The sequence below is a fragment of the Saccopteryx bilineata genome, chromosome X (assembly GCF_036850765.1).
Source record: "Saccopteryx bilineata isolate mSacBil1 chromosome X, mSacBil1_pri_phased_curated, whole genome shotgun sequence".
NCBI classification, from domain to species: domain Eukaryota; kingdom Metazoa; phylum Chordata; class Mammalia; order Chiroptera; family Emballonuridae; genus Saccopteryx; species Saccopteryx bilineata.
The window spans coordinates 128,618,085-128,638,208 of record NC_089502.1 but is presented as its reverse complement, the minus strand read 5'-3'; the positions used below and the strand labels follow the sequence as shown (position 1 = coordinate 128,638,208).

At 45.1% G+C, this 20,124-nt stretch overlaps 1 pseudogene; it reads left to right on the top strand.

Moving 5' to 3' along the window:
* The first annotated feature begins 2,320 nt into the window (after positions 1-2,320).
* On the top strand, positions 2,321-2,997 carry LOC136317861 (AN1-type zinc finger protein 5 pseudogene; annotated as a pseudogene).
* The last annotated feature ends 17,127 nt before the right edge of the window (positions 2,998-20,124 follow it).

Here is a 20,124-nt window from a genome sequence, read left to right as displayed (position 1 = left end):
ACCAGGTGGTCGCCACTCCTTGTCCCCTAGCCCAGTTGAAAGGGCCATGACAGTGAAGGCATATTCTCCCATTGGGCATTTTCCCAAACACCTCCTTACTTTTGCTTTTTCCACTCAGTATATTTATGGACCTCAGTACATTTCTGCATAACCTAGTGCCCCTTGTCACCAAACAGTTTAGCAATGAGGTCTGCTACTGCCCCTAGGTCCTGCTCCATACCTGGCTAGTTGACCTGTGGGATCATGCCTGTATTTTTCCAAAAGGGCACTGTGACCTTATCAGCCTCCAGGAAAGGGAGTTTGCAACCCAATGGAGTCAATCTGCCCAATGCAGGTGGGGCAAAGGCCCATGTAACATTTCCTTTTACTGTGAGACAAACTGGTCAACTTTGGTAGCTGTTTTGAAGCATCAACAACTTTTCTCAGGAACGTGGGATGTTTTAGTCTGAGAAATCCAGCAGTGGTTCTTTGGCCACTTGTGGGATACAGTGTGGGACACCACATACATCATTTCAAGTATAACTGGCATACAGGCCTTTAATTTCCTTGGAGACTGTAAGTTTCCTTATGATGGGCATCCAAGGCCTAGAGCATAACACCTTCAACTTGCCAATCAACAAGACATCATACTGTAAAAGTATTTCACATAAAAGAAATTATCCTGATACGATGTGAACATTAACAACTCAACATGTAACGCATTTCAATACCAGTTACACCTCAGTACACAGAGTATACACTAAGTCAGCTTGCAGGCCTTTCAAATAACAAAATCACCTGTAACTTGCCATCTTTTCACTACAAGTTCCATCAGCTGTATCCAGACATGTTCTATAGAAATAAAGAGCACGGGTATTTTTACACGGACACTACAACACTGGCTTCCTGAAGACCATCGACTCTCCTTGGTTGGGAGCCCAGGAAATAAGGTCAAGGGGAACACGCAGAGGGAGCAAAGGGCAGCAGTAAGCACTGATGTGCATATACTTTCAACCATTCTCTGGGCCACCAAAAAATGTACTCTGAACAATACTTAGGCACCATTTGGACAGGTGATTTCAATCCAACCTCTAGCTGCCTAATCCTTGGAACTGTTTCAACATCCACCATTAAATCCCAAAGAACCTATCTTACCCCTAAACTGGCCCACACACCCTGGAGGAGATTGGACGGGGGAGGACCCTTATATTCCCTGAAGTAAAAGAAAGGCTCTTAACATGAATAATTTTTGGCAAAACTTACTTTGTCTAAAACAAAGAGACTTTTAGCAGAACTTACTTTTTCTAAAAAGACTCCCAATTCCTGGCCTTGAGGCTGGTTTCCCAGACTGTGGCCCTGGGCTAGCTTTGCAAAGCTGCAGTGGTTCCCAGAATGTTTCTCTCTAAATTAACCCAAAAGATAAACATTGTAAGAGAGTTTGTTTCACTGCTCTGTTTTACTGCTAGGCTTCCTCTCCTCCCCATTACCCAATCAGTGTGTGATTTCATCTTTAAAAACTAGCCCCAAACTGTTCGGGGCTGCATTGATTTGAACAACTTAGGTCTCCAGGCCATCACGCAGCCGGTTAATTAAAGACTCCTTAATTTGGCTGATTTTGTGGCAAGACGTTTGTTTCTCGCTGTTCCGATACAACATTCCCCCTCACCCAGTATGTGGACATAGGTGTGCTAACAGTCCAGAGACCCACACCTGTCATAGCTGGGCCCGCACTGCTCGACCGATCCCAGGGAGCCTTGACCTCTCCTACCCTGCTCTTGTTCTCCCCGATCAGGAGAGTCTCATCTTGCCCAATGATCAACCAGGGTCAGCCCAAGTGCTCGGATCCGCAGTGCCTTACCCATTTCCTCATGGAACGCACCATCCCCCAGTGGGAGGCGTCTACTGACCTGTCGCCTACCTAGACTACAGGATGCATTACCAGATGCTAGGGAATCGGAGGCACCAACCTGGCCAGAGCAGCCTCCTGTCTAATAAAAGGGCATCATAGTTTATTTGGGGCCATACACTGCAGAAGAGAGAAGGAACAGGCTTTCCAAAGCTTACACATAGACCCGTAGACCCGGAGAAGGGGACAATAGTGGGTATTCTCTCTGCCAAAGGAGGGACAAAGATTACTCTCCCCTTGCCTCAAGCAACTGACCAACAGCTTCAGAAAGCTTGACACAGACTTTTGAAGTAGGCTGTGGCTCTTGGTCGCTCTCCATACAACGCTTGATTGGCTTGAAATATATTCAGGCTTGAAAATGGTGTCATTTTGCTAACAAAAGTAAAGGTTACTATTATTTAACTGGAGAAATAAATGTCAGGAATGCCAGCAGAAAAATATGGCTCAGCAGACAAACCAGACCCCAGGGCCCATGCTGTGTAGTACAGGATGTGGCTTTTATGGGAATCCCAAGACAAATGGAATGTGTTCTGTTTGCTACAAAGAACATCTTCAGAGGCAGTAGAATAGTGGCAGAATGAGCCCAATGGGGACAGCTAGTGATTCCAACAGCCCTAGCTCAGATCCTGCATCTGTACAAAGAACAGACGCTAGTTTAAACAACTGTGAAGGTGCTGCTGGCAGCACATCTGAAAAATCAAGAAATGTGCCTGTAGCTGCCTTGCCTATAATTCAGCAAATGACAGAAATGAGCATTTCAAGAGGACAAAATAACTACCCCAAAAACAGAGGTGTCAGAGCCAGTTGTCACTGTGCCTCATTCATCAATTTCTCAGCCCAGTACTTCTCCAAGTGAAGAAAAAGCTCCGGAGTTACCCAAACCAAAGAAGAACAGATGCTTCATGTGCAGAGAGACAGTAGGCCTTACAGGGTTTGACTGCCGATGTGGAAATTTGTTTTGTGGACTTCACCTTTACTCTAACAAGCACAACTGTCCGCATGATTACAGAGCAGAAGCTGCAGCAAACATCAGGCAAGAAAATCCAGTCATTGTGGCTGAAAAAATCCAAAGATATAAAATACTACTTGTGAAGAGACTAATACTGTTTTGATTTTTTTTTTCTTTTTTTTTTTTTTTCTTTTTTTCTTTTTTCTTTTTTTCTGTTTTGATTTTAATATATCATAGGAAACATTAAAGAGCAGATGCGGCCCTGGCCGGTTGGCTAAGTGGTAGAGCGTCGGCCTGGTGTGCGGAAGTCCCGGGTTCGATTCCTGGTCAGGGCACACAGGAGAGGCGCCCATCTGCTTCTCCACCCCTCCCCCTCTCCTTCCTCTTTGTCTCTCTCTTCCCCTCCCGCAGCTGAAGCTCCATTGGAGCAAAAGATGGCCCGGGCGCTGGGGATGGCTCCTTGGCCTCTGCCCCAGGCACTAGAGTGGCTCTGGATGCAACAGAGCGACGCCCCGGATGGGCAGAGCATCACCCCCTGGTGGGCGTGCCGGGTGGATCCCAGTCTGGCGCATGTGGGAGTCTGTCTGACTGCCTCCCCGTTTCCAGCTTCAGAAAAATACAAAAAAGAAAAAAAAAAAAAGAGCAGATGCATGGCCATTTTCCTTTGATCTCCAGTGTTTTACTTTATACTTGTCTGTCTTATAATTGATATTTTAGGATGTTTGAGTGTTTGTTAACAGGCAGAATTGGATACAGCCCTACAAAATGTATATGCCCTCCCTTGAATAAAGCTGGATGAAATCTGCACAGCAGATTGAATTACACGGATAATAGGAACAAAATTTAGTTCCCACGTGCCAAACAAAACACATGAAATCTCTGCATGTTTCCAGCATATCTCTGCCTTTTGGGAATGTAATCCAGGTATAATCTCTGGCTAGTGTTATGTGCCTGTATTCTTCTAAAAAATGGTACACCAGAAAAGGACTGGCAGTCTATTTCTACCCTAGTTCAACTTCACCTCGTTAATTTCCACAGCATATTCTTGGAAGAAGGCGATAGAGGATCAGACCTTTCTGTGAAACCAGTGTTTGGTGCCATATGTAAGCCTGGCTGATTGGTCTAAAAGTTGTCAAGGCATTCTGTGAAAGGTACACATTGCAACTGGTTATAAGAGTAAAACCATGAAGCAACACGGTCTTGAGCTATCACTGAAGCTTATTGTGCCGGCCTGCACCAGAAGATGTCTGCATTACTCTCATTGCTAAAAATGTGTAGCACAGAACTGCCCTAGGATTAATTTGTTCACAAGAAGTTAAAACTACGTTTGGTTTTTACATACAGCAGCTCTATTGAATAACATGCATCTGAATTTTAAGTTGCGAAGGTATCTGAACAGTTCATTTTTCATGTGCATCTTTTGTTGAATGTTTTGGTTCAAGAAAGAATATTTAAAGCTTTTTTAAAGACTTCAATTCTTAATGTAACTGTACCCTTCTACACGGAAAATCATAACCAACATGGCTGCAGCAGACTTCTTAGTGGTATCCAGCACCACTTGCAGAGGGCTGCTTTATCATATTGTACTTGGCTGTAGGACTCTAGTGTTCTTGGGTGTGTTGTATGGGCTGCATTATTTACAGCATTGTATACTAACAACTAGAAAAGGCAGTATACTTCACTGATGCTTGTCTGGTAATATCACTTCTGTGTTATAATGGAAGGTTTTCTGTGATGTATGAAACTTGTGTTTTTTATATATAAGTGAGTATAGTTAGTGTTGTGGTAATGCCTGTTTTTAATCTGTAAATAGTTAAGTATGTACACAAGGCACTCCTGATTTACTGCAGTATTCAGTCCTAGTTTTTACTTTTATTAAAACATTCATTCAGTTTTGCTTTTAAATTTATGTACCTTAGGTTCTGAGTTAGATCTGCAGATAGATAGTTCACATTTAAGTATTGTACATAATCATGCTATCCAGCATTGATGCTATACTGCATTACGTAAATAATAAAAGCCATGTAGAGAGAAAACAAAGAAAGCTTGACATATGTCCCCTGGAGTCCGAGAGACGGTGGAACCAGTGTGGGACTCAGAGCAAGGAAGGTAAGAGCCTGGCGCAGGAAAGTGAATGGACTACGGCTGTCATCCAAGGAAAGCCCCCAAGAGAAGCACTGGGAGACAGAAACCCGGGACAGAAGGGAGGACAGCAAAAGGCTGGGCCTGGAGGGGACTTTGATGTCCAGACAGATGCTGCAGCCATGGACCCTTCAGTGACAGGCAGTGGCATACGAGTCACACAGGAAGAGAAGCTAGGGACAGAGGTGTTCTGCATAGGACAGGTTTGACTGCCAATGTGGAAATTTGTTTTGTGGACTCTGACAAGCACAACTGTCCGCATGATTACAGAGCAGAAGCTGCAGCAAATATCAGGCAAGAAAATCCAGTCATTGTGGCTGAAAAAATCCAAAGATATAAAATACTACTTGTGAAGAGACTAATACTGTTTTGATTTTAATGTATCATAGGAAACACTAAAGCGCAGATGCATGGCCATTTTCCAAGGTCATGGTGTGCACCCTGGGAAAGCAACAATGGCGGGTATTTTGTCTACCCTCATAAGGACAAGATAAGAATTACTGCCCCCCTGACTGTAATCCAATGAAAAGGGGCTTGACCCTGTTTTCCTCAGCTTGCTGGACGCCAGAACTAAAGCCTGACTCCTGTAAATGAGGACAGGAATCAGGCTCTGGGAATGCTGGCCCAAAGACACAATGAGGCTGGACTGAAGGGGAGCTGCCCTCTCCCAGTGCACAGGAGCTGTGACGGCGCAGCTGACGTGAGCACCCTGGAAAAGTGAGCGCGCTCAGGCTGTCTGAAAAGCACAGCACGGTCTACGGCCATACCACCCTGAACGCGCCCGATCTCGTCTGAAAAGCACAGCACAAAGGCAGAGCACCCAGAGAAGCAATGACCCTAGCAGGAGTGTGAGTCTCAAAAAACTAGGAGGGTTACCTGGTGGGATAAGCAGTTGAAGCAAACCGTTAGTTTGGTGGAGAAACCCCACTCTGGTAGGCCATCAGTCAGCGACGAGTCTGTAGAGGCTATACGGGATAGCTACCTAAAGAGCCCTAAAAAATCTGTGCATGATAAAAGGGCAGGCAGGAAGACAAGATAGTGCTGGAGTAGGCGGACGTACCAACATCCACCTCCCAGAACCAAAGTGGATTACAAACTAATTTTAAGAACTATCATCTGGAAAAACCAACTTTGGACTAAACTAAGAGGACTCTTCAACCAAGGAACACTGAAGAAGCCACACCAAGACTGCTCCAGATATATGGAAAAGATTTATAAAGGCGGATGGGGATCCTCAAACCCCTCAGTGAGATCTTCTGAGCATGGCCTTTAAGATACCAAGAGGCAGAAAAAGCCCAATAGAGATCAGGAGAACTACCAGCTTTTAGGATACGCCCTTAAAGGCTCCAATGCCCCAAAAGGGTCTCATAGGAATCCATCTGGGTCCTGCTTCAATAGTGGAAAGGAAGGTCATTGAGCTAAAGCCTGCCAGGCTTCCATGCCTTTGCTGTGAGGAAACAGGGACACTGGAAGGTAGGCTTCCCCCTCGCTCCTCTAAGGGAGGGTTCAGTCTCTTCCAGCCCTGCTCCAGCCACCTATGACCTAACCTTGCCCAGAATGCTGGGGTTTGCCACTGAAGGCTGAAGGTGCCCAGGGCTGTCGGCCCCATGTATGACACTGTGGATGAGCCTAGGGTATTTCTTCCAAAAAGCAGGTAAACTGATCTCATTTGCACAAGGGCCACTTAACTATGTCTTGTCTGAATAGTCAGGTTTTTTATTCTTCCCTCGAAGATCTCTGTTGTGGGTGTTGATAGTCCCATTTTCTGCTGCTTTGTTTTATAGTGTTTCCTTTATTCCTTCTACCTCAATGCCCCACTCATATTTCAGGCTGGGACCTACTCCTAATTTAGAGCTCTCTTTCCCCCTTTTGCCAACTTCTATTTTGAATCTACCTTTGCCACCCAGCTTAGTGTATCCCAAGGTTCTCTTTACCAAGCCACAGTCGCAGAGCTCCAGGGAAAAGCAACCTGGTCTCATCTCTCCAGGCAGAGAAGAACAGAAGCTCCATCTCCACACATGCTGCAGATGGCTTTTCCAGTCTACCTGAATCATTACCAGCTAGAAGCAGCGGTCATTGGGACTTGGATGTGAGCTGCAAAGTATAGAATGGTGACAACAATTCCAGTGCCATGCGGACTTTTCCTGGAAGTGGACTTTTCCTGGACTCCTGCTCCTTGTGACAGCTCCTAACAGACTGAACTGGGATTGGATTGCATTTTTCAGGGATTTGACATGGTGTTGGGGCCAACTTGGACTTGGTGAACATGTTAAGGACACGACTCTTTTATGGATTCTTGCTGTATTGGCCAAGAGTTTGCTTAAAGGCTTTAATCACTATAAAAAATATATAGACTGGATAAAGAAGATGTGGCATGTATACACCATGGTATATTATTCAGCCATAAGAAATGATGACATCGGATCACTTACAACAAAATGGTGGGATCTTGATAACATTATACGGAGTGAAATAAGTAAATCAGAAAAAAACAAGAACTGCAGGATTCCATACGTCAGTGGGACATAAAAACGAGACTAAGAGACATAGACAAGAGAGTGGTGGTTACGGGGGGGGGGGGGTTGGAGGGAGAGGGGGAGGGGTGGGGGAGGGGCGCAAAGAAAACTAGATAGAAGGTGACAGAGGACAATCTGACTTTGGGTGATGGGTATGCAACAGAACTGAATGACAAGATAAACTGGACATGTTTTCTTTGAATATATGTACCCTGATTTATTGATGTCACCCCATTAAAATAAAATTTTATTTATAAAAAACAAAAACAAAAAAAAAACTAGGGGGTGAGGGGGAGTTTGGTGGCCAGTTAGACGAAAGGCCCCTGATGAGACAGGAGCCAGCAGTCTGAGGTCTCCTAAGGAAGTTCAAATGTGCCTGTGAGAGCATCAGCTCAGAAATTCCTTCTCATATCACAACTTCACTGCCCATGCCAGGGTGTGGTGCCTCCACACACATCTCCATCCCTGGGGACCAGCCCTGGAACGGCAGTCAAGAAGTGGAGGAAGTAGGAAGGAGATGAGTAGAGGAAAGGAAAAAAGTACTATATTCATCCTATATTTACATATACATACATCACTAGCAAGACTACAAACTCCATGAAGGTGCCAGTCTGTCATAGAAAGAAATTTCCCAGCATTCAAGACTGTAGGGTTTTTTTGTTTTGTTTTTTTGGGGTTTTTTTTTTAGCAAGAGAGAGAGGGACACACAGACAGGAAGGGAGAGAGATGACCAGTATCAACTCTTTGTTGCTGCACCTTAGTTGTTCACTGATTGCTTTCTCATATGTGCCTTGAATGGGGGGCCTCAGATGAACCAGTGACCCCTTGCTCAAGCCAGCGATCTTGGGCTCAAGCCAGTGACTTTAGCCTTCAAGCCAACAACCTTGGGCTCAAGCCAGCAACCTTGGGCTTCAAGTCAGTGACCTTGGGCTTCAAGTCAGTGACCCTGGGCTCAAGCCAGTAACCTTGGGCTTCAAGCCAGCAACCCTGGGCTTTAAGCCAGCAACCTTTGGGCTCAAGCCAATGACCACAGGGTCATGTCCATGATTCCACACTCAAGCTGGCCACCCCACGTTCAAGCTGACAACCTCGAGGTTTCATACTTGGATCTTCAGCATCCCAGGCTGACACTTTATCCATTGCGCCACTACCTGGTCAGGAAGGAATGTAGGGTTTTGATTGTTATAATACACCAGGCTTCTAACTGCTTCAAAGCTACCACAAGATGGTTGGTTATTTAAGAGTTAAAAGCTGGCTATAGGACCTTCTGGAGATTTCCTGCCACAGTAAGGAAGAGCAGGTCCCCAAAGCAGTCTTCATGCATAAATAGAAAGAGAATGCAGTTACTTTCCCTTTACACTCATTTTAAGGTACCCAATGAACTGTCAATTAAGACCTATTCTGCAAAAAAGTCCATCTTCTGGAAAAGTTTCCACTTTCCCTCCAACAATTGTCAGACAACAATATCAAAAAGCTGTAATACATTATTAGGAAGGGCTGCACAAATGTGAACAGATGCCTTTTGAAAAGGTCACCTCATCTGGGAAAGAGCAGATGACTTCCCCATCGCAGCTATGATGCTCAGTGAGAGCAGCCCATTCCGGCCTGCTCCATACAGGGTATCACCTGTACGTTTCCAACAGAACGTCAACAGCCTCCAGGAGGAAGGCGTTCCAAATTCCATGGAGTCAACCTGTCAAAGTTTCTGAGAGCTCAAAAGTTTGTGCCAGGGGCCAATACGAAGACAATCCATTCCGAAGTGCCTCCGCTGCCATGTCCGTGAACTTGGGCTCGGGCTTCCCCGCCTGGTGAGAAGCCCATAACATCCTGAGGACTGGAATGTTGCTGTATGAATGGCAGAAGAAATGTAATTGTGAGAAACTGGTGTTCACCAAAATGAGGTGCTGCCCACACTGACCGATTCACTAGATGCACGAAGCTGCAGTGAAATCAATGACCAACAAATGCTAAGACTTTTTAAGGGGCCTTTGAATTTACAAAACGGGCTCCCTGGAAGAACCCAGAAGGCTAAAACACCCAGGCTTGAAAGTGCAGAGACAAAATCACAGTGGAGATAATTCAAGATGGAAATTTCCTCTGAAAACATCCAGGAGAATTTTGGTCCAGCGATATCTGAAGGTACTTACATATGTGGGAGGGTTATATGCACCCCAACAATTCCTACAAGGATGAAAGAAAGGAATACTAGCTTCTCGCTTTTTCCCAACACAACTTCCCAATATGCTCATTCTACCCCCTCCCTTTTTTCTCATTCTCTGCCATATGCCCCCTTTTCCTTTTTTTTTTTTTTTTTTAAGTTGGAAAGAGGGTTAGACAGAGACAGACAGAAAGGGAGAGATAAGAAAAACATCAACTCGTAGTTGCAGCACCGTAGTAGTTCATTGATTGCTTTCTCATATGTGCCTTGACCTGGGGGCTCCAGCTGAGCCAATGAACCCTTGTTCAAGCCAGTGACCTTTGGGCTCAAGTCAGCGACCATGGGGTCATGTCTATGATCCTAGACTCAAGCTGGCAACCCTGTGCTCAAGCCGGCAACCTCGGGGCTTCAAACCTGGGTCCTCAGCATTCCAAGCTGAAGATTTATCCACTGTGCCACCACCTAGTCAGGCCATACACCCCCTTTTCATTACTTTTACCCACTTTTTCCTATTATTTCTATGCCAGGGAATGTCTATGAGAATGAAGTAGTTTTCTGGCTCAGGTCAGAGCCCCCCAAGACCTACGAGAAGACTTTCTTAGGGGTGCTTGGGAATGGAGTCCCAATTGAATCTATTTCCCCAATATCACCTTACATATAGATGTTTTCCTAAAGTATATACATCTATAAAAAGCCCTGAGCCTCAATTAGGTTTTCCTCCCTCCTTTTCATATTCTACTCTTATTTACAAACTATAAAACTCTTTGGAGGAAAAATAGTTGTCTTTGCAACTGTGTTACACATCAGTTTCTTTTATGTGACATCAACAGCACAAGCAACCAAAGTAAAAGTAATTGAATGGAAAGTCATCAAAATTTAAGAACTTTTATGTCAAAGGACAATATTGACAAATTGAAGACAATCCAGAAAATGGAAAATTATATTAATAAAGTATATATCTGATATGGTCGTAGTATGCAGAATACACAAAGAACTCTTAAAACTCCACAGTCAAAAGACAATCAGGCCCTGGAGGGTGGTTCAGTGGATAGAGTGTCATTCTGGAATGCCGAGGTCACAAGTTCAATCCCCAGTCAGGGTATATATAAGAAGCAGCCAATGAGTGCACAACTAAATGGAACTAAATGGAACAATAAGTTGATGCTTCTCCCCCTCCCACAATCAATGAAAAAAATTATTTTAAAAAAGACAACCAAATTAAACAATGGAAAACATAAAAACATTTCTCCCAAGATACACAAGAACCAAAATACACACAAAAAGATGCTCAACATCATTAGTAATTAGACAAATGCAAATCAAAACCAGAGTGAGATACCATTTCATACCTATTAGATGGCTATCATCAAAAAAAGTAATAAGCATTGGAGAGGATTTGGAGAACTCGGAACCCTTGTACATAATCAGCAAGCAATGGTGGTCACTGTGGAAAACACTTTGACACTTTGACAAGTCCTCAAAAAGTCAAGCACAGAGCTACGTTATGGTTCAGCAATCCCAGTATAGGTAGGTACATATATACCCAAGAGGATTGGAGATGTATGCTCACACAGAAACTTACGTTCAAATGTCCACAGCAGCATTATACATAACAGCCAAAAAGTTGAACCCAAATGTCCATCAGCTCGTAAGCAGATAAACACACTGCAGAGTATCTTTACAAAAGTATTATTCACATATAAAAAAATGAAGTCAGAGCACAGAGGATTGTTTGTGCAGTAAAAATACTCTGTATGATATTATAATGATGAACATACCACATCAGCATACATCTGTCCAACCCACAGAATACACAATAGCAAGAGTGAATGCTAAAGGAAACTGTGGACTTGGGCAATTATGATGGGCCAGTGTGGGTTCATCCTTACTGAAAAATGTAGCACTCTGGTGAGAGATGTGGATAATGGGGGAGGCCATGCATGTGTGGGGGCAGTGGGTACATGGGAAATCGCTGTACCTTCCACTCGACTTTGTTATAAACCTAGAACTTGTCCTAAAAAATAAAGTCTTTTTGGCCCTGACCGATTGGCTTAGCAGTAGAGCATAGGCCCAGTGTGTGGAAGTCCAGGGTTTGATTCTTGGTCAGGGAACACAGCAGAAGCAATCATCTGCTTCACCACCCCTCCCTCTTCTGTCTCTCTCCCCCCACCCCTGCAGCCATGGCTCATTTGAGCAAGTTGGCTCTGCATACTGAGTATGGCACCATGGCCTTGCCTTAGGCACTAGAATGGCTTGGTTGCCGAGCAATGGTCTTAGCTGAGAAGAACATCGCCCCCTAGTGGGCTTGCTGGGTAGATCCCGGTCAGGGTGCATGCTAGAGTCTGTCTTTCTGCCTCCCTGCCTCTCACTTAGTAAAAAATAAAGTCCTTTTAAAAAAGTAATAAATGATTGACTCATTCTATAACACAAATGAACCTTGGAAACGTATTAAAGAAATCATTCAAAAAAGACCACATATTATATGATTTCATTTATAGTAAATGCCCATAATAGGCAAATCCTTGGACTCAGAGAGTAGATTAACAATTGTCAGGTGTTGAGCAGTCGGGACAAAAGAACTAAAAGTAACTGCTAAGAGGTAAGGGGTATCATTTTGAGGTGATGGAAATGTCCTGGAGTGAGACAATGATGATGGTTGCACAAAATGAATGTGCTAAAAACCACTGAACTGTACACTCTAAAATGGTGATGTTTATGTACGTGAATTGTATTTCAAGAAAACTGCAAAATTAGACAATAATGAATACTCATCGAACTCACTGTTTCTGTGGCTGGTGAATTCAGGAAGTGCTGAGCTGAGTGGTTCTAGAAGGCCCTGTGTCCCGTGAGGCTTTGGTTGAGATGTCACCATGGCTGCAGTCATCAGAACCGACTAGAGCTGCAAGGTCTGGTTCCAAGGAGGTGCAATCACAAGGCACCGCTTGAGTGTCCTTTTGACTTACTTGGTGGATGAGGATTCCTACAATGAGAGAGGGACAAATGTTGTTACCTTAGGCAAATGACAAAAATGTTTCAGAAAGCTTGTTATCTCCTGTAGGTTGAGGATCACAGGAACTAGTGTCTGACTCATACAAGGAAAGTCTCGAGGCTGGGTCGGGACTGTCCCTGGCAGAAGGGACAATAAAATGGCAACTTTAGTTGCAAACTGAACTGTCAGAACATGCAGTAAAACATATGTTCCCGGTGAACAGATATGGACCCACAAAGACAGTGGGCTGAGACTGTCATAAAATGAGAAAGAGCCAAGTAGGTCACCTGGGGAACCGAAAGACCCAAACACCGGGTGGGTCACAAAAGCCTAGGGACTAGGTGGGGGGGTCCTAAATGACTATTCAGAGGAAAGATATGAGTGAGGCAGGCCTGCACTCTGGGGTCTTCAAGGAATCTGAAAATGTTCCCATGACACCGTCAGACAGGGCTTCCCCCCACATTGCAGAGTCCCAGGCCACACTGTAACTCTGCCAATCGTGCAAGGGTGTGCCCTTCTCCCAGAATCCTCATATTCTCTGGGCCCCCATTATAGATCAGAAACAGTGTGTGGTTCAGTAGGCATTCAGAAAATATTTCTGAATACAGTTTTATCTTTCCATATATGAGGACATTTCTCATAAGCTTTCACTTATCCCAGTTAGATATGTTTTAAAAGTGTGTTATATAAACAATATATAAACAAATAAATGGAATTTGGAAACAAAAAAAAGTATAGTCAAATTCACATTTAGACATTTATGTGACCATTAACTAATGTCTGTGAGTGTCACTGGAATTATACCTTGATAACAGCGGGGATACCTGTTTTGTTACTGCTGATTCCCAGTGACAGTGCCTGGCACACAGGTGCTCAGAAAGGATTCCTGATCTCTATCTCACACCACATAAAAAAATTAACTCAAAAAGTTTCAATACCTAAATGTAAAAGCTGTAACTATATAAACACTTAGAAGGAAACATAGGTGTGCATCTTTATGACCTTGGATTCGGCAATAGCTTCATAAATATAACACCAATAGCACAAGTGAACAAATAGAGATATGCTGGACTTCAAAATTAAAACACTTTGCATTATGGGAATGTAGACTGGTGCAGCCACTGTGGAAAACAGTATGGAGATTCCTCAAAAAATTAAAAATCGAAATGCCTTTTGACCCAGCTATACCATTGTTAGGAATATATCCTAAGAACACCATAGCACTGATTCAAAAAAAGAAATACCCCCCCCCCCATGTTTATGGCAGCATTGTTCACAATAGCGGAGATCTGGAAACAGCCCAAGTGTCCGACAGTGGACGAGTGAATTAAAAAGCAGTGGCACATATTACAATGGAATACTATAGGGCCATGAAGAAGAAGGAAATATTACCTTTTGCAACAACATGGATGGACCTGGAAACTATTATGTTAAGTGAAATAAGCCAGGCAGAGAAAGAAAAATATCATATGACTTCACTCATTTGAGGAATCCAAGGAACAATGTGAACTGAGGAACGAAATTAAACCTGAAGGGAAGGGGGGAGGGAGCTTTTGGGAGGGGGAAAGGGAGATGTTGAAGGGAATATGGAGGAGGGGGATGCAATCGGGGTGACACTAGAATCTATGTAAACACAATAAATTTTTTAAAAAATCAGTTTACCCCCTCAACCCAAATAGCTCACTATCAGTCCATCTTAGTGGTTAAAATCTCCCATCACTGGAGTTAGAAGATCATGCTCTGCTGCCAACTAGCTGTGTTAACTTGAACAAGTTGCTCAACCTCTCTGAACCTGTTTCCTAATCACTAAATGAATATTATAATAATAGTGCTTACTTATAGTGAAATTTAATGAAATAAGATCCATGAGGCTCTTAACACAGTATCTAAAACATCATAAGTATTCAATGAAAGGGTGCTAGTATAAAAATAAGTAAGTAAATAAATTAATAAACACTTTGCATCAAAGGACACCTTCTAGGAAGTTAGAGGAGCCTGACCTGTGGTGGCACAGTAGATCAAGTGTCAACCTGGAATGCTGAGGTCGCCGGTTCAAAACCCTGGACTTGCCTGGTCAAGGCACATATGGGAGTTGATGCTTCCTGCTCCTCCCCCTTTTTCTTTCTCTCCTTTCCTAAAATGAATAAAATATTTTTTTAAAAAGGAAGTGAAAGGAAAACCCATAGAATGGGAGAAAATATTTGTACATATACCTTAAAAAAGGGTTTAGTATCCAGAATATATAAAGAACCCCTACATGTCATCAACAAAAAGAAAAACCCAATTATAAAACAGGCAAGAGATCTGAATGAACATTTCTGCAAAGACAATACACAAATGACCAGTAAGTTATGAAAAAATGTTCAATGTCATTATTCATTTGGTAAATGCCGATCAAAACCACTATGAGATACCACTTCACACCCAGTAGGATGACTATGACCAAAAGATAAAGAAAGAATAATAATTATAGAAGAGAATGTAGAGAAATTGGAACTCTCATACATTGCTGGTGTGAATGTAAAACGGTGTAGCTGGCCCTGGCCAGTTGGCTCAGTGGTAGAGCATTGGCCTGGCATGTGGATGTCCCAGGTTCAATTCTCAGTCAGGACACACAGGAGAAGGGCCCATCTGATTCTCCACCTCTCCCCTTTCATTTCTCTCTCTCTCTTCCTCTCCCACAGCCATGGCTCAATTGGAGCTAGCTGGCCTCGGGTGCTGAGGATGGCTCCATGGCCTCCACCTCAGCCGCTAAGAAGAGCTCAGTTATTGGGCAACAGAGCAATGTTTCAGATGGGCAGAGCATTACCCCCTAGGAGGCTTATCCGGTAGATCCAGGTTGCACATGAGGGAATCTGTCTCTCCTCCTCTCACCTAATAAAAAAAGTACTGTGCAGCTGCCATGTAAACAACACTCTGGCAGGTCCTTAAGAAGTTACAGTTACCAGATAGCCCAGAAATTCCAGTCTTAGGTACAAACTCAAGAGAACTAAAACACATGTTCACATAAAACCTTGTACATGAATATTCACAGCATTATTAATCATAAGGATAAACCTGAATATCTATCAATTTATAAATGGATAAACAAAAGCTGGCCTAGCCATACAATGGAATATTATTAAAGCCATAAAAAGGAATGGAGGGCCAATACATGCTACAGCATGGAGGAACCTTAAAATTATCAAGCTTAAGTGAAAGAAGCCAGACACAAAGGCACAAATATTGTATGATTCTACTTACATGAGGTACCTAGAGTAGTCAAATTCAGAAACAAAAAGTACAGTGGTGGTTTCCAGGGGCCGGGGGGAAGGGAGAATGAGGAGTTCTTTATTGTTGAGTGGGGATAGTTTCAGTTTGGGAAGATGAACAATTCCGGGGAAGGGTGGTGGTGAGAAGTGTACAATGTAAATGTACTTAATGTCACTTAACTATACACTTAACAATGGTTAAAATGGAAAGTATTATGTTATGTATGTTTCACAATAAAAAGGAATGAAGTACCCAATACATGCTACAACATAAATGAACTTTGAAAACACTATTGTTAAGTAAAAAAGCCAGACAGAATAGGACACATATTCTATTATTCTATTTATAAGAAATGTCCACAATAGGCAAATCTATAGAAAGAAAGCAGATTAGTTTTTGCCAGGGACTTGGGTTGAGGGAGGAATTAACTGCTAACAGGTGTGAGGTTTCTTTTGGGAGGCAATGGAAATATTCCAGAATTAGGTAGTGGAGAGCACAAAGCAGAACAGCGTGACTAGATTGACAACCACTGCATTATATTTTGAAAGGATAAATTGCAAAGTTTTGTGAATTTTATCTCAAAAAATGTTTGGACAAAAAGTCTTCTCCCTGAATGAGTAATCTATGTGGCCAAACAGAAAAATGATCATTTTTATGTTTGGCCTCAGAAGTCACAGAGCATTCCCCGCCATATGCATTAGAAGTGAGTCCCTAAGTCTGGCCCCCATTCCAAGTTAGGTTTACCCTTATACTATATTATACAACTCATATCAATTCAGTTTCATGGCATGGAGAAGGTATTAATGATCCCCCTCTGCAGATGAAACTCAGGCTCAGAGAAGTTAAATATTCTTCCCAAGGCCACAAAGACAAGAGGCGGAAAAACTCAGACTGGAACCTAGAAACGGCCCATTCCACAGCCTGTACTCTTAACCTCCATCAGCGGTGGTTTTTCACCAGACACACCATTTATGAAACCGTGGACACTGGGGACTCCACCCCCCCTTTCCCACCGCCACCCAGGACCTCTTAAGTCATTCCTGGGACTTGGTCCATACACTTGAATGTTTTTAAGCTCCCTGGGTGTTCCTCATGTGCATTCTACACATAGAACCACTTCACTGTGTCTGATGATTTCATATTATTAATATGGGCAGCCGAGTCCAGCTGGATGGCCAGCGCCTTGAGGGTGGGGCCCCTGCCCAACCTTCCCTGTGACTGCCACTGTGACAGCACAATGCCTGCAGGAGGCAGGCACTCAGGAAGTATCATTGGACAGGAGCATTCCGAGTAGCCTGCCACTCAGAATGTCAGCTGCCTGGGGGTTCTGGTGGAACTGAGGGGCTCACAGTTGGTGGCTGGGATCTGGCCTATCTGACCATTCCCTCCGGTGGGCAGGAGGCTCACTGGGACCCACTGGGTGAGTAACCCCTACTGCCAACTGGGGCACGTCAGCTCGGCCCAGGGCGGAGGTGTGAGGAAATAACAGTCTCCCCCAGGTTCCTCTCCCAGTTCCCAGATTAGAGGCTCCACAGAGGGCCTAGAGCAGGGGTCCCCAAACTTTTTACACAGGGGGCCAGTTCACTGTCCCTCAGACCGTTGGAGGGCCGGACTATAAAAAAAACTATGAACAAATCCCTATGCACACTGCACAGATCTTATTTTAAAGTAAAAAAACAAAACGGGAACAAATACAATATTTAAAATAAAGAACAAGTAAATTTAAATCAACAAACTGACCAGTATTTCCATGGAAACTATGCTCCTCTCACTGACCACCAATGAAAGAGGTGCCCCTTCCAGAAGTGCCGCGGGGGCCGCATGCGGCCTGGGGGGCCGTAGTTTGGGGACCCCTGGCCTAGAGTTCACTGAGGCTAGGTTGCTGTCTGTTCAACAGTCACGCAATGAACATGGATCACCGAAGCAGACGCAGCGCAGGTGTGAGCCGAACCCCTGGGCCTCAGTCCCGAAGCCCCAGTGCCCCGCTGCCCATCCATGTGGAACAGGAGGCCAGGGAAGGAGAAGAGTGGGAGCAGGGGGAGCTCCCCCGGCAGAGGAACGCGGCGACCTGTGCGCCCCTGGGAAGGGAGGAGTCGGCCAACCGCGTCACGGGTAAGAACAAGCTCCCCCTTTTCGGCAGGAGGGGGGCGGCTCCATTTTTCTCCCTATGCCCACGGGAAACGGGTCTGGGGGCAAGAAAGCAAAACTTAGCACGGGCTATACTGGGAGGGGGCCACGCTCGGAAAGGGCAGGTTTCCTCTCCGCCTCCAAGGGTCGAGGCAGGAGCAAGGTCGTAATACAAGAAAACATCCTGAAACTGACACGGGCGCTTGGTAACATTAGGTGTTATTTACAAAATGAGAAACATAAATAGCAAATGACTGTGCCAGGAGCCGGAAAACAAACAGGAAATCGACACGGGACTCTACACCCCCCCCCCCCCGCCACGTGCAGCCCACAAGCTAACAGACTCCATTAGCTAACAGACTTGAAAGCAGGGGTCCCCAAACTGCGGCCCCTGAGGCCATTTATCCGGCCCCGCCCACTTCCGGAAGGGGCACCTCTTTCATTGGTGGTCAGTGAGAGGAGCATAGTTCCCATTGAAATACTGGTCAGCTTGTTGATTTAAATTTACTCGTTCTTTATTTTAAATATTGTATTTGTTCCCGTTTTGTTTTTTTACTTTAAAATAAGATCTGTGCAGTGTGCATAGGGATTTGTTCATAGTTTTTTATAGCCCGGCCCTCCCACGGCCTGAGGGACAGTGAGCTGGCCCCGTGTAAGGAGTTCGGGGACCCCTGGGACAGACTATTAGCTAACAGACTCTAGCCAACCTCTCAGGCCGGCCGGGGGCTCAGAAAGAGGACAAAGCTCAGGAGACGGAAGGGACCGGGCCTCAGGGCCGCTGGCCCGTCTGTCTGCCCCATGTGTGCTCCGTCCGCCCCGGCCCTGCCTGCGTCCCAGCTAACGGGACAGAGACGGAGTGACCGTCGGAAGACGGAACCGCCTCGGGACGGAAGGAAGGCGGTTCTGGGAACTTAACAAATCTTGGTTTAAAAAAATAAGACATACCTTGAGACAGACAGTCTGAAGTCACCAGGCCGTGACTTCCCCGCGAGAAAAGCTCCTTTTCCGTTGGAAGCGGATAAACGGGCTCGGACACTGCTTTCCAGGACACTGCTTTCCAGGGTAGCCCCTTCTCCACCTCTCCCAGGACGCAGCGACGCTGGGGCGCAGGACGGAGTCGGGGCACCGCTCACCGGCTCCCTGCGAGGAAAGGAGAACCACTGTTAACGTACAGAACACCAACCACTCGGGGGTGAAGGGGTCATTCAGCTGCGGGGAGAGGCGGGTGGTGTAAGGCAGGGAGGCTTCCTGAGGGAGGTGCGTGGAAGGGTGAGAAGAGTGTCCACCGCGCTGAGCACTAGGGCCCTCACCTGAGTGCAGACCGGTCACTTGCCATGGCGGCAGGCTAGTCTTCAACGAAATTCTGTGAAAGAGATGAGCCTAGAAGGCTGAGCAGGGCCTAAAGTAAGGCTGAGAGCGGGCGAGCGGGAAGGCAGGAGAGCAGGCCAGTCACAGTCGACGCCCTCAACGGTCTCACAGCTCTTCCGCAAGTGGGACTTCCGCTGGGCGCCTAAGCCTGCCTCCAGGGCGCATGCGCAAACACTGGCGCTGGGGAGGCTGCGCAGCGGGGGGTGCAGGGGGTGGGGGGTGGGGGGCAATGTAATGGGCTGGACCAAGATGAAAAATAAGCTTGGAGAGGGGAGGTTTTCTATCTACCCAAAGGGTTGTCACAGTACTGAAAACAACGTGAAACTGAGACATGCTGTTAGGAATATTAGGTGTTACTTACAAAAGCAAGTGTTTGCAATAGCAAATGCCATGTGCCGGGTACCTTGGGGGAAGAAAAGGGTAAAGTTGACATATATCTCGATCCCAAGGAGCTGACAGTCTAATAGACTTCTGAGGGATTTAGAAAGATGACAAGAGGCCCTGGCCGAGTAGCCCAGTTGGTTAGAGCGTTGCCTGACATGCTGAGGTTATGGGTTGGATTCACTGTCAGAACACATACAAGAATCAACCAAGGACAGCATGAACAGATTGAACAACGACAGGATGTTTCTCTCTCTTCCTTCCTCTCTCTCTGAAAGTCAATTAAAAAAAAAAGTTCACAAAAACAGAGAAGGGATCAGAAGATGGAACGATAATGTGCTGGGAGGAAGTCTAGTC